This window comes from Polypterus senegalus, chromosome 5, assembly GCF_016835505.1.
Source record: "Polypterus senegalus isolate Bchr_013 chromosome 5, ASM1683550v1, whole genome shotgun sequence".
NCBI classification, from domain to species: Eukaryota; Metazoa; Chordata; class Cladistia; order Polypteriformes; family Polypteridae; genus Polypterus; species Polypterus senegalus.
In genome coordinates, this window is record NC_053158.1 from 195,328,115 (window position 1) to 195,344,286 (window position 16,172).

Below are 16,172 nucleotides of genomic sequence, written 5' to 3' on the forward strand. Positions count from 1 at the left end.
GGTTATTTCTTTAACATCTGCATCTCAAACAAACACATAAAATACAACAACTGAAAAACTAAGCAAATATGATGATGATGATTATTATTATTCCACTGACCCTTGAAGTGCTGACACCCTATATTAGCTAGTGCATACCTGCTACAGTATATAATAAAACTGTAAGGTCTGTGCATCCAGTCCCTCTTAGTAATCTGATTGGTCAGTTTGCCTTTGGTGTGATTGGTCACTTTATCTTGGTGATGTGCCAAAAGATGAAGTGCAAGTGTGAGACCCACAAGGAAGAGTAAAGGCGTATGAGACACACTGAGAGAGACATCTTCAAAGATAGGATGTATAAAACGAGACAGCTGGTGAGAAAGGCGCCTCAAAAATAACAATAGAGTATTAGAAGCGGGCTTTACAGGAACACAGTCGAGAAAGGAAGCACTGGTGAAGAGACATTTAGGCACAAGCAAATGCGTTGAAGGTACACATAGGACAAGAAATTACAAATTTGTATTTAAATTTTCTATTACCTGTTTTTGACAGGTACCGTGGGTAGTTTTATATAAAGCTGTACAGCTGTAATCATGTTTCCAAAAAAGTTGGGATGCTGTGTCAATAAAAGCAGAATGTGATGATTTGCAAATCATGCAAACCCCATATTTCATTAAAAATACGTAGTACAAAGACAATCTATCAAATGTTACAACTGAGAAATTGTGTTGCTTTTTGAATAATATCTCTCTATTTATAAAAAAAATCTTGGAAAGCTTGGAAGGAGACGATACGTGATCTTCTCGGAAGACAATTTGACATCCCGCGAGAGACACTTTAACGTCACGTGACACAAGGCAGTGAGACAAAAGGACAGCTGCTATACAGGCTTTTAAATGATCGACGCGCAGCATGACAAGCAGAACACGCAGCAAGGTAGCAGCAGGAGAAAGCCAGCAGCTGATCAGACCGCATCTTCTCAGCGTGCGTTCAGCCTCCTAACCCAGATAACGCGAGTGGCAGAGACCCGAAGTGGCTGGAGTGTAGCAGGTCTGGTGGGGAGGGAATGGGAGGGGGTGGGTGAGTGAAGCAAGCAGGGGGTAAAGCCCCCTAATATATATAAAAAATACTTTTTAAAAACCATCCTTATATTAGTTAAAAAGTGTACTTAAAAGTAAAAAATAAGTTTCTCATACATCACTCGTAAAATAAAAGGTGGGTGCTTTTGCTAAGATTTTAAGAAGTGCCCATGCTTTTATTTTATGAGTGATGTATGAGAGACTTATCTTTTACTTTTTAGTACACTTTTTAATTTAATATAAGCGTGGTTTTTAAAAAGTATTTTTTTATATATGTATTATTTTCAACTTTTTAGCCTTGGGTTTGCTTTAGTATCATTTTGTAATCAATATTTTAACACTTCCATTAATATTTCTATCCATTACTAGCGCCATCTATTGGTGAAATCTTTAACTATTCTTCATATGAAAATTTCATTTCTTAATTAACATGGACTAATTAATCAATTAATGAAACTGATTATTAATTCATGTACAGTATTATCATCGGAAGTGAATAAGTGTGCAAAATTTCAAGTCATTTGGACAAGGAAGTGGGTTAAATATCGATTACAAGATTTGTGCCAGACAACAAACAGGTGAAGTTAAAATAAGCTTGGTAATAATATACTGTATGCTCATTTTGAATTTGATGGCAGCAACACATTTCAAAAAAGTTGGGTCAGGGGCCTGTGTATCACCATGATGCATCACCTCTTCTTTTAACAACACTCTTTAAACGTTTGGGGACTGAGGAGTCCAACTGCTGTAGTTCTGAAAGTGAAATGTTATCCCATTCTTGCGTGATGTAGGATTTCAGCTGCTCAAGGAAGCTTCCTTTGTTGTATTTTTTATTTTATAATTACACCAAATGTTTTCAATGGGTGTGTCAAATGAAGTGAAAAAAAGGTTTGGGGTAGCCACCCCGTATACCTGAAGAAAAAACCAACAATATCGTTTTACAGAGCTGAGTCCACAACTGAACTGATTTGTAACAAACAAAATGGCGTTTTTTAAATCTGGATAGAGGAAGTGATGGGACCGGAACCAGAAGTGACATCATTGGGCCCAGGCAGAATTTCTCATAGTTGGTATGCAGAAGAAAGAGAGAAAGGGTCAGTGCACTCTGCCACCCCCTGGTCAGGCATGGTATTACCCACTTTTGAGCCCTTTACCTGCCTCTCATGTGCACGTGTAACAGGTGTCAGGTCCGCATTGCAGGCAGCCAGTTTAGCTTCCGGGCTCCTCTAATACAGAGCCATGTCGTTGACATACATGCAGATTGCGGTTTGGCATTGTTTTGTTGAAATAAGACCTTCCCTTATGTTATTCCAAAGCCTGCATATATCATTCAGTATTAATGGTGCCTTCCCAGATATGCAAACAGCCCATGCCATATGCACTAATGCAACCCCATACCATCAAAGATGTTGGCTTTTGAACTGTGCGCTGATAACAAGCAGAATGGTCCCTCTCCTCTTTTGCCTAGAAAACATGGCGTCCATCATTTCCAAAATGAATTTCAAATATTGAATCAAAGGCCATTTTAAATGAGCTTGGCCCCAGAGAAGGTGGTGGTGTTTCTGGATCGTGTTTATATGTGATTTCTTCTTTGCAAGGCAGAGTTTAAACTTGCATTTGGGGATTTAGTGAAGAACTGTGTGTTCACAGAGAGTAGTTTTTAGATAGATAGATAGATAGATAGATAGATAGATAGATAGATAGATAGATAGATAGATAGATAGATAGATAGATAGATAGATAGATAGATAGATAGATAGATAGATACTTTATTAATCCCAAGGGGAAATTCACATAATCCAGCAGCAGTATACTGATACAAAAAAAAAAACAATATTAAATTAAAGAGTAATAAAAATGCATGTAAAAACAGACAATAACTTTGAATAATGTTAGCGTTTACTCCCCCGGGTGGAATTGAAGAGTCGCATAGTGTGGGGTCTCCTCAGTCTGTCAGTGGAGCAGGACGGTGACAGCAGTCTGTCACTGAAGCTGCTCCTCTGTCTGGAGATGATCCTGTTCAGTGGATGCAGTGGATTCTCCATGATTGACAGGAGCCTGCTCAGTGCCCATCGCTCTGCCACGGATGTCAAACTGTCCAGCTCCGTGCCTACAATAGAGTCTGCCTTCCTCACCAGTTTGTCCAGGTGTGAGACGTCCTTCCGCGTAGAAGAAGGCACTCGCCACAACCATCTGGTAGAACATCTGCAGCATCTTATTGCAGATGTTGAAGGACGCCAACCTTCTAAGGAAGTATAGTCAGCTCTGACCTTTCTTACACAGAGCATCAGTATTGGCAGACCAGTCCAATTTTTCATCCAGCTGCACTCCCAGGTATTTATAGGTCTGTACCCTCTGCACACAGTCTCCTCTGATGATCAGGTCCATGAGGAGCCTGGTCCTCCTGAAATCCACCACCAGTTCCTTGGTCTTGCTGGTGTTCAGGTGTAAGTGGTTTGAGTCACACCATTTAACAGTCTTTGATTAGCTTCCTGTACTCCTCCTCCTGCGCACTACTGATACAGCCCACAATAGCAGTGTTGTCAGCGAACTTTTGCACGTGGCAGGACTCCGAGTTGTATTGGAAGTCCGATGTATATAGGCTGAACAGGACCAGAGAAAGTACAGTCCTCTGCAGTGCTCCTGTGTTGCTGACCACAATGTCAGACCTGCAGTTCCCAAGACGCACATATTGAGGTCTGTCTGTAAGATAGTCCGCTGTCCATGCCACCAGGTGTGAGTCTACTCCCATCTCAGTCAGCTTGTCTCTAAGGAGCAGAGGTTGGATGGTGTTGAAGGCACTAGAGAAGTCCAAAAACATAATTCTTACAGTACCACTGCCTCTGTCCAGGTGGGAGAGGGATCGGTGTAGCATATAGATGATGGCATCCTCCATCATGCCATCCTCCACTCCAAGGAGTGTTCCTTGACCCATGTTGTGATTTCCACTACAGAATCATGCCGACCGAGAGTCTGAAGATCACAATGCTGGTTTTCTAACTTGTCCTTTGCAAACAGAAGTTTATCTGGATTCTCTGAATCTTTTAATGATGTTATGTACCATAGATGATGACATCCCCTAATTCTTTGCAAGATTACATTGAGAAACATTATTCAGAAATTGTTGCACTATTTGTCCGTGAAGCCTTGTGGTGTACCCTTCCTCATCTTTACTATTCTTGGAGACTATGCCACTTTGGGATGCTCTTTATATACCTAATTATGTGACTGACCTGTTGCCAATTAATTTCATTTGCTGTGAGATGTTCCACCAGCTCTTTTTCTTTTCCACTGTTGGCCCGTCCCAACTTTTTTAATCATATGAGCATGTATTTTTTCATAAAACAATAAAAGTTCTCATTTTCAACATTTCATATCTTGTTTTTGTACTATTATCAATTAAGTATGACTTTAAATGATTTGCAAATAATTGTATTCTGTTTTTATTTACATTTTAAACAACTTTGGAAATTGGGCTGTAGAAACATGAGAAAATCTCACCTAATAGTTCAGTTGTCCCACTTCTCAAATCTGTAACTAAAGGCCGTGTGGATGGGACAGTTGCACCGGGGCCCATAGGGCTGGTAGGCCCATGGTGACTGCATAGTTGTTGTTTAATTTTATTTTATTATTTAATTTTAATTTATTATTAACTAGGGAGCTTCGCCCCCTGCTCGCTTCGCTCACCAACCACCCCAGCCTGCGCTATGCACCAACCACTTCACATCTCTGCTGCTCGCGTATTTGGATTTCACCTTCACCAAACAACAAGTCTTTTAATTCTCATGGATACGCCTCTTCATTGTGAGGCAACACTACTTTTCCCTGATGGCAACATGAATTAGATGATCTACAAGTCTCCGACTTAAAGTTTAAATCCGAACAATATATTCAATCTGTTTTTGCTGTTCCGTTATTTCACCGAGTAATAATTTCTGTTTGTTTGCACTAATGCGATCTTTACAATCATTTTTTTGAGACTTTCACATTTTTGTACTTCCATTATCTCTAACCTGCTCTGCATGTGTATCACGCCAACGTTTTTGAATTCTTTACGATGTTCTACTTTGTCATCTACTCTTTGTCTTTTATTTCCAGCCCCAGGCATGGTTAAATCTTTTGGCACAAAGTCTCATCTTGCGGAACTTGAAAGTATCTCTCTGAAAAGTCAGGTCTCGTCCCAGGCTAAAAAGTCTCGTCTCGTCCCAGGGTTTTTTTATTATAATAGAGAGACATGCCTACCAAGTTGGCATTGGAATGAAAAGGTTAATGCTGTTATCTTTCTCACAGCTCTGTAAAGCTTAACTACGTCTATTGACTGCATATGCTAAGATGTAGTTTACATGCTTGATTTAGCTCATTGAAGATGGTCAGTTTTTTAATCATACTTAGTTTAACTTAAATATTGGAGGGAGATCATTTATTTCTTGCACTAGGGCCTATCAAATACTGTTGACATCACTGGGTCAGGATAACCTCCAGCCCTTTTTGTTGATCTGTGAGTAAGTAATTCAAGGTAGTTAGTGAATAGTTATACTATAATTAGCAACACGGAATGTATAAAACTGTCCAAAAGCCTTTTACAGCTTCTCCTTAAGTGTTTGAACAAATTGTAGACTTTCAGTTTTTCTCTTCAATCACTAGAATATTCATCACAGTGTTCTCAAAAATCCCATTCTGGCAAAATACAGCAGGGCATGGAATAAGAAACCAGAAGATGAGACGTAGTCATAAACGGGACAAAAGATCAAAGTCGGTAATTTGCTAAATCAAATTGCCTACACCAAAACAGCTGTTCTGGCTCAGCAGTAAACAGATAATTAATTTTTGAGACAAACCGGGAGATGCATGCAAAAGGCAAAATGAAACAAATAAAAAATAAATTAAGCGACTGAAACCCAGACATGAAGCAAGAATCAAAGTAAAAAATCAGGCAAGCAGTCAAAACCAAGCAAGACACGAAGATCAGTTGGTAAAACATTTTTTTTTTTTGTGGTTAAAGGATTTATCCACACATTGGATAAAGTTTGGTGCATACGCTGACCTTTTATCCCGTCATGTCAATGAACTTGAGGTCACGCCCCTAGAAACACGCGGGACGTGATCCTAATGATGGTTACACAAAATCGCGGCTGATACAGAAAAAGCAATAGGATCCTAAAATTCAGCCCTGATCGTGAAAACAGCAAACTGTTTTGATCTCTCATTTTAATAAATGTGTCGTGTCTATTCTGATTTTATTCCTGGCATTCTATACTGTATATGGAATCTGGAGCTTTCATATGTACAAATTTCAAATGTTTGGTCAGTAATGGTATATGAAGCTTATTTTAGAAGTATATGTTTCGCTTATGTTTTGTCACAATGACCTGTTGATTTCAGCCTTTTGTATTTGCCATTTGCTTCGGAATTTTTCCCAGAATACACTGCAATGTGATTGTTTGGGATGTCATCAGAGCAACAGTTTAAAGGTCGCCCTTGGAAGTGCCAGGTATGAATAAACCCTTGTTTTGCTGTGATAAAAAAATATTCATTCTTTGCTGTTCTGACATATGAATCTCTGCTGTTGATTTTTGTATTCATGTTGGTTTTGATGCACAGTCATGTTGACCCCCAATTTCAACCTGTTGCCCATTTTCTGACTATAATTTTCAATTTTCATTTTTCCAAAGTTTGCGGATCCTTCCACTTGTGGGGACTATTTGTTACAGTTTGATTGGACTTCTTGCTAAGGTACTCTAAAGTTCATGACAGTTTTACCAAGTTCCTTGTATTTTGTGGATGGAATTTCAAGGGGCAGGGAATTATATATCATCTAGCCAACAAGGGGCGTGGTTTCAGCCAGAGGGAAATGATGTGGGCCGTCCTCTGGGTTGTTCTCCGCCTCCATTCTAAGCAGACAGATGAAAGAAAAGTTAGCGGTGGTGTCACAATTCATTCCTTTTCCGTATTTGTCCATCACGTAACCGGAGAATGCTCTCTATGCCCACATGTTGGACAGTATTTTATGTTTAATTGTACATTTTGGTAATGATAAGTCATGATTTTTCATGTCTGAAATTATTTTTGTTGATTTCACATATGATTTTTTTAATTGTGTGCTGTCCCTTTAAATATAGTTGTTCTGTTACAACCTTTTAAAACTGTTTATGTATTAAGATTTGCAGTTTAGCTCCATCTAGTGGGTACAGCTGGTATTTTTCTTCCCCATCCTTTCTTTCTGTCGTGAGGTAATCAAGACGTTAATTTAAGAATCAGGAAGGCTGCTGTCATGTGCATGGAAACACGCTAGTCACAATCCTCTGTCATCTGTGCTTATCTTCAATGCTTGTGATAGCATCATCTGTATGTATTATTTTATTTTAATGTTATCCTTCACTGTATATACAGTGGTGTGAAAAACTATTTGCCCCCTTCCTGATTTCTTATTCTTTTGCATGTTTGTCACACAAAATGTTTCTGATCATCAAACACATTTGACCATTAGTCAAATATAACACAAGTAAACACAAAATGCAGTTTTTAAATGATGGTTTTTATTATTTAGGGAGAAAAAAAATCCAAACCTACATGGCCCTGTGTGAAAAGTAATTGCCCCTGAACCTAATAACTGGTTGGGCCACCCTTAGCAGCAATAACTGCAATCAAGCGTTTGCGATAACTTGCAATGAGTCTTTTACAGCGCTCTGGAGGAATTTTGGCCCACTCATCTTTGCAGAATTGTTGTACTTCAGCTTTATTTGAGGGTTTTCTAGCATGAACCGCCTTTTTAAGGTCATGCTATAGCATCTCAATTGGATTCAGGTCAGGACTTTGACTAGGCCACTCCAAAGTCTTCATTTTGTTTTTCTTCAGCCATTCAGAGGTGGATTTGCTGGTGTGTTTTGGGTCATTGTCCTGTTGCAGCACCCAAGATCGCTTCAGCTTGAGTTGACGAACAGATGGCCGGACATTCTCCTTCAGGATTTTTTGGTAGACAGTAGAATTCATGGTTCCATCTATCACAGCAAGCCTTCCAGGTCCTGAAGCAGCAAAACAACCCCAGACCATCACACTACCACCACCATATTTTACTGTTGGTATGATGTTCTTTTTCTGAAATGCTGTGTTCCTTTTACGCCAGATGTAACGAGACATTTGCCTTCCAAAAAGTTCAACTTTTGTCTCATCAGTCCACAAGGTATTTTCCCAAAAGTCTTGGCAATCATTGAAATGTTTCTTAGCAAAATTGAGACGAGCCCTAATGTTCTTTTTGCTTAACAGTGGTTTGCGTCTTGGAAATCTGCCATGCAGGCCGTTTTTGCCCAGTCTCTTTCTTATGGTGGAGTTGTGAACACTGACCTTAATTGAGGCAAGTGAGGCCTGCCGTTCTTTAGACGTTGTCCTGGGGTCTTTTGTGACCTCTCGGATAAGTCGTCTCTGTGCTCTTGGGGTAATTTTGGTCGACTGGCCACTCCTGGGAAGGTTCACCACTGTTCCATGTTTTTGCCATTTGTGGATAATGGCTCTCACTGTGGTTCACTGGAGTCCCAAAGCTTTAGAAATGGCTTTATAACCTTTACCAGACTGATAGATCTCAATTACTTCTGTTCTCATTTGTTCCTGAATTTCTTTGGATCTTGGCATGATGTCTAGCTTTTGAGGTGCTTTTGGTCTACTTCTCTGTGTCAGGCAGCTCTTATTGAAGTGATTTCTTGATTGAAACAGGTGTGGCAGTAATCAGGCCTGGGGGTGGCTACGGAAATTGAACTCAGGTGTGATACACCACAGTTAGGTTATTTTTAACAAGGGGCAATTACTTTTCACACAGGGCCATGTAGGTTTGGATTTTTTTTCTCCCTAAATAATAAAAACCATCATTTAAAAACTGCATTTTGTGTTTACTTGTGTTATGTTTGACTAATGGTTAAATTTGTTTGATGATCAGAAACATTTTGTGTGACAAACATGCAAAAGAATAAGAAATCAGGAAGGGGGCAAATAGTTTTTCACACCACTGTATATATCTGCAATGAAAGTAACTCTTTTAGTAGTTTATTAATAATACATATATAAGGCACAGTAACATGCATTCAGAGGATATGTTTATTGTTAATATAAAGCCACTTAGTGTTTTGTATCCTTTTTTTTCTGTTTTAGTTTCACCCTTTTTAATTCCAATAAACCTGTGGATAAAGAAACGATGTCTGTAGAGTTTTGGATAAGGAAAGGTGTTTATCTGCCTGTCAAAGCACATAGTCTGTGTAGAGGACAGGACAGTAGTTATGATCCTTGTACTTAGGGATGGTGCCCCATGATGGCCACCCTGACGTCACCATCCCGAACCCATCCTTTGCCTCTTTTAATTGTCTGTGAAGGCTCAGGAGCTGGGAATCATTTGTTTGTAGGAGTTTCAGTGAGTGTGGTGGGCTCGCACCCTGTCCGGGGTTTGTTTTCTGCTTTGCGCCCTGTGTTGGCTGGGATTGGCTCCAGCAGACCCCCGTGACCCTGTAGTTAGGATATAGCGGGTTGGATAATGGATGGATGGAGTTTCAGTGAGTATTGCATTTCACGCATTGGGTTTTCTGTTTTTTCAAATATCTGTGCTCTTTTTAAAGGTTTCTGATTTTTGTACACTGTAATAGGACTTGTTTGCTGTGCATTGCCTCTTTTCTTACACCTTTGAGCTTTTCTTTGTATTTTGCCATTATCCTTAAATCAACGTTCATTAATAAAGACGTTTTGTTTGCCCGTTTTACCACAAGCCAAGGCTTTATGGGCATCCCTCTTCTTGTGGTGCCTTTGTTATATTTTGGTGAAATTTATAGTTGTTTTGCCAGTTCCCCAGTCTTGGGCCAGCTCCAACTGAAGCCAGCAGGTAGCCATATGGATCTGCCTGAACTTGGGTGAACCTGTGCTAGGCAGACAAGGTAGGATCTTTGTCTGTTCCTGGCTTGCTTTAGGAGGCCTCACACCTATTTCGGCTTACAAGAAATTCCATTTCCTAAAACCTGTGCAGACAGTGCAACATTCAGCTATATGTATGTATGTATTACAATTACATGTTATGCAGGATTAGTTCTTAAATAATTTTTGCTTTATTATAAAATAAATGTTGGTGTTTTATTTTCATCTTTCATTCTAAAGAATACTTTTCTAGAACAATTTTGTTGTTTGGAGTTTACTTAACCTCTAGTAGTATATCCATCCATTTTCTAACCCGCTGAATGCAAACACAGGGTCACGGGGGTCTGCTGGAGCCAATCCCAGCCAACACAGGAACCAATCCTGGGCAGGGTGCCAACCCACCGCAGGATACACACACACCCACACTAAGGCCAATTTAGAATCGCCAATCCACCTAACTTGCATGTCTTTGGGAGGAAACCCACGCAGGGAGGACCTGGGAAGCGAACCCGGGTCTCCTAACTGCGAGGCAGCAGCGCTACCACTGTGCCATCGTGCCGCCCCAGTAGTATATTTACCCGGAGAAAAACATGCCAGAACTGTTGAAGTTTTTCAACAAGAAAATATGCTGTGTGTCACAGAAACATCTAACTACTAAAACAGCAACAAGGAAAAATATATATTAAGTGTCTGCTGCTGTACTGATGCAGATTTAGTACACAACCTACTGTATGTGTAACATATTTTGAAACAATCACCAATGCACAGCCCGACACCACAAACGGGACAGTAGAACTGCTTTTCTTTGTGCACTTTTCTTGTAATATTTTTTCTGTTGCTTGTGTGTGAAATGTCAGTACCTGATCTAGGCGATCAACATACCCCTTGTGTAGTAGTGGGCTGCAACCACACAAGGCTGAGTGACTTCCTCGTTTCCCTTGACATGGATATTGACAATTGCTGCATTATGAACAGTTTCTAGGGGGCTGACATCTTTTTGTGTCCTTCCACTTGATCACATGGTGAAGCTTCACGGGACCGAATTCACTGCCATTTCAGTCATATGGTGCCGTATGCATCAGTTTTAATATCCGTGTCAATGTCTGATGACCAATTCACATTGTTGTCACAATCGCTTGATTCAACTAATGGTTCACTTTCAGTTTGTTCTAAAATTGGTTTTATAGCTTCTTGAGGTTAGGGATCTGCACTGGTAATCGGAAGGTTGCCAGTTCAAATCCCGTAAACGCCCGAAGTGTCTCTACTTCGTTGGGCCCTTGAGCAAGGCCCTTAACCTGCAATTGTTCTGTCCTGGGTATGACGTTAATCTGCATGTAGGCCCTCCAACATGCAGGGAAAAACCTGGGGGTTGGTGGCAGAATTGGCACCATAAAAAAACCTCACACTGTTCCATTCCATCTGAACTTAGTGTGGTGCTGAGGGGTCACCCATCGCATAGCTGCACTCGGGTCCTAATCTGGGATCCTGAGTTGTTTTGTCATGTGGTGGGTGCTGCAATGCACTGTATCAGTGTGTGCTCCTAACTTCTCTCTCTCTCTCTCTCTTATTTACACTCCATTGTTCTTTGGCTAAGGGCTCCACCCAGCTCATGAATATTGATGAGTTACTGTACAGTGGAAAAACACATGGAAATACTAACAGTTTTTTAGCATAGTGTTATTTCATCCACTAGATAGCAGCAGAACTGTAAAGCAGATGATTAAACATCACCCTGAGTCTCACTTGGGGTTAACACTAATAACATAGAATTCTGAGCTTGAGTCATACTCAGAGTTAACGCTAAGAAGGTTAAGTCAACGATCACGTCGACTTCAGTTAAGCTTTTGGCACTTTTCCACTGCATAGTACGGCACAGCACAGTTCAGTACAGCTCACCTTGGTTCGGCTCAGTTCGGCTCGGTTTGCGTTTCGACTGCAGTTTAGTACCGCTTTAGAGTGGGCGGGATTATTCACGTGTCATTATAGTTGCGCCGACCTCCTGAAAAACTTTTTCATTCCGCGTCGCCCCATCCAGCTCTCGCTGAATCCGCTCCTCGGATACCAACGAGAGGAACGTCTGTACTCCCTCAATAGACCGCGAAACAGCCATTTTTGGTTAAAACAAAATGGTGCGTCCGAACCTTCGCTGGCTGTGCTAAAAATCTAGTCTGTTGTGTCTCGTGTCGCAAGTTCAGTGACGCAGTAATGACGATTTTCTCCGGCCAATCAGTGACCAGCAGAGTTTACACGTCACGTTTTGGTAACGGTTCGGCGCGCTTGGAACCTCGGCTGAGGTGGTACTAAAAAAAGGACCAGGTACCAGGTACTGTTCCCAGTGGAAAACCCCCCAAAAGTGAGCTGAACTGAACCGTGTCGTGCCGTACTATGCAGTGGAAAAGCGCCATTTGTTACAGATGTACCTGTGCCTGTAAACTGTACCTTGACACACATTTTTAACAGTGTCTTGTTTCTACCGTTATATCGCTTCCTCCATGCTTCTTGACTCTCATCTTATCTTTATTTACTTTACATCAACCATTCATAATACATCAAGAACCACAATAAAGCTACCTTTAACATTATATCACTAAATATATAATAAGAAAAAAACAAAACATAGGACCTCATTAAATTAAGTTCACCTTCCTGAAATTGCAGTTCTGATTCCTCACATGAACTGGAATTGATGCTGTAACAAGGAGTGACACGTGACATCCAAAAAGTTTGGGGCAGCCACCCGTATATTATGCCCTGGCTGCAAATGGGTACTATTTGTTGAGCTGTCTTCAGGTTCAAGTCCAAAACAGAACTGATTTAGAGGTGTAAAGATGATGGCTTTAAAGGCAGAGACCAGAAGTGACATCACTGGGGGTGAAAGTGACGTCATTGTTGGTGCTGGAACCGGAAGTGGTGTCGTCATTGGCACTGGAGCCGGAAGTGACGTTGTTGGGACCGGAAGTGATGTCATCATTGGTACCAGAAGTGACGTTTTCATGGGGGCTGGAACCGTGTGGGATTTCCCGTGAATGGTCTGCAGAGGATTGAGAGAGAAAGTCAGTGCACCTCACCATCCCCTGGTCTGGCGTGGAACTGCCATTATGCAGGCCCTTTAGCTGCCTCCCATGCACAAGGGTGTGACAATGCCAACCCTAATATATTCTGTCATGTTTGGGCTGCTGAGTTGTACAAAAGATGAGCAGGAGAGAACTGAGGAAACAGAACTTTTATTTTGGCACTTACAGGAATAGCCCTCAACCTTTGTTACAGTACAATACAATACAGTTTATTTCTGTATAGCCCAAAATCACACAGGAAGTGCCGCAATGGGCTTTAACAGGCCCTTTTTTTTGACAGCCCCCCAGCCTTGACTCTAAGAAGACAAGGAAAAACTCCCAAAAAAATCTTGTAGGCAAAAATGGAAGAAACCTTGGGAAAGGCAGTTCAAAGAGAGACCCCTTTCCAGGTAGGCTGGGTGTGCAGTGGGTGTCAAAAGAAGGGGGTCAATACAACACAATACACAGAACAGAACAAATCCTTAATACAGCATAAAAATAAAAAATTTAGAAGTACGGAGCAGAATTTAACAGTAGATGATATCACATAATAAGATTTGGATATTTTTAGAGTCCTGGAGACCTCATCCATCAAGCTGCCTCCCCCATTTGGCCATTCCACGGCTAAAAACAGTGCTGCGATCCTCCATCAGAGATGATTTTACCATAGGCAGGCAAAACAACTTGGCAGGTGGGCCGTGGCACCGAGTGCCACATTTGAGTACCGAGAAAGAAACAGAATAGGTGAGGGTTAGTATTCAATTATAACTATCATGTTACTTATGTTTTAGTGCTAATGACTAACAACAGAGATGCAGTCTGTACAGTTAATCAGCAGCTCTAGTCAGGATATGCTAAACTGAAGTAGTGAGTCTTCAGCCGGGATTTAAAGGCTGAGACTGAAGGGGCATCTCTTATAGAAGCAGGAAGACCATTCCACAGTTTAGGGGCCCTGTAACTAAAAGCTCGACCTCCCACTGTTATTTTATTAATCCTTGGAATCCTAAGCAGACCGGCATCTTGAGATCTTAATGTGCTCAGGTTTGTAAGTCATGATAAGTTCAGACAAGTAAGCGGACCTTGGCCATTTAATGCCTTATATGTTAAAAGGAGGATTTTGAAATCTGCCCTAAACTTAACTGGGAGCCAGTGTAAGGATTTAAAAACTGGAGTTATGTGTTCGTATTTTCTTGTTCTTGTAATAATTCTTGCAGCAGCATTTTGGATTAACTGGAGGCTGTATAGAGAACAGTTTGAACAGCCAGTGAACACCGCATTGCAGTAGTCAATCCTACTAGAGATAAATGCATGAATTAATTTCTCACAATCCTGTTTATTTAGAAAGCACCTTAATTTCCTAACATTTTTAAGATGGAAGAAACATGTTTTGGACAACTTTGTAATATGTGCTTTAAATGACATGCTAGAATCAAAGATAACTCCTAGATTGTGGGCTGATTCAGTAAAATTAATTGGGATTCCAACTGAGTTAAATGATGACAAAATATTGCTGTGATCAGCGTCATTCCCTCCAACAATGAACATCTCTGTTTTATCGGTATTTAAAGACAAGTAGTTCTCATTCATCCACTCCTTTAATTCGCTAACACAACTAATTAAAGACAACATCGGAGAAACTTGATTTGATTTAAATGAAAGGTATAACTGGGTGTCATCTGCATACGAGTGAAAATTAACATTATGTTTCCTAATGAGAGATCCCAGTGGAAGCATGTAAAGTGAAAACAGTAAAGGTCCCAGTACTGAGCCCTGCGGGACACCATATTGAACTTCTGTGTATAATGATGGAGTACTGTCAGCACATTTCTGTACATACTGGAATCGATTTGATAAATGAGAACTGAACCAAGCAAGCACGGGGCCTGTAAGCCCAACATCTTTTTCTAGCCTGTGCAGTAAAATAGAATGGTCAATGGTGTCCACTTAAATCTTACAACATAATTACAGTGGAGTTTCCTTCATCAGAGGATATCAGAATGTCATTTACAACCCGTGTTAGTGCCGTTTCTGTACTATGACCAGTGCAAAAACCAGACTGGAATTTCTCAAATAAATTGTAATGCGTAAGGTGTGACTGAAGCTGACTGGCGACTACTTTTTCTAGTATTATAGAGAGAAACGGTAAATTTGAAATAGGCCTATAGTTATTTAGTATGTGTGGGTCTAGGTCTGACTTTTTAAGTAAAGCTTTAATGACTGACACTTTTAGTGCATCAGGTACGGTGCCATGCAGTAATGAACTATTGATAACGGTTAGAATAGGCGCTGCAAGAACATCCATGGCACTTTTTACTAGTTATTCAACAACGATGGCCTTCATTCAAATTCACAGCAATATGGACAACTTCCTTGTTATCTCTGTTACAGCAATTCCAGTCCTCGAGAGGACTTGACTGGAGAGAAATAGGAGCAGCAGAGACAGTCTGCACATGACAAAAGGTGAGTGGCACTGGCTTTAAAGACCCATAATAATGTGTGATGAGTGCAATACGCAGTAAAGCACCTGCTGAACCAACAACTGCCATCCTGAGAGTGTGTTTCTTTTGCATTAGAATGCTGTATAGAAAAGGGCCTACCTTGTAACTGAAGTGGCTGAAGCTGTGCCAGGGGACAGGGCACAACGCAAATGGCATGTAGGGGGCATCTCAGACCCCAAACTCAAGGCACAACTTGAAAGACACAGTGCCATTTTTGAACGGGCATATAAGTCAGGATCTGATTTTATCATCGATTTTTCGGGTTTAAAGACCCAACTTATATTTGAGTATATATGGTAATCTTGAAGCCTGGGCAGCACTGTTTGGAAAGTCAGACAATGGAAATATAACAGGCAGCTTTAAAGTTCATATTCAGGTGCAAAAAGAAACTAACATGAGGTAGGAAATCACCTGGGTGTTACCCAGCCTCCTTCGCACATTCTCATTACTCATCACTTTTTTCTATTTTTTGTAATCCCACATACCTTAAAAAGGAGTCAACTGAAACCACGTTATGCAATTGTGTTTAATTAGCCTCCAGTCACTAGTATAACTGTGACAGTTTCTTTTCTTGCAGTTTCATTTGTCTATTTTTGTTTTTTCCAACAATCTCTCCACTGAACCTCATACAGAAACGGGATATTTGAGAGCCAGATTAAAACACATCAAGAAGGGGT

The 16,172-nt window shown here is 40.6% G+C and overlaps 1 long non-coding RNA gene across 1 annotated transcript; it reads left to right on the plus strand.

Moving 5' to 3' along the window:
- Window positions 1–7,331: 7,331 nt before the first annotated feature.
- LOC120529770 lies at window positions 7,332–16,172 on the plus strand. The gene is made up of 3 exons (XR_005633804.1): window positions 7,332–7,403; window positions 15,386–15,457; window positions 16,128–16,172. It is a non-coding gene; the product is annotated as an uncharacterized LOC120529770 (long non-coding RNA).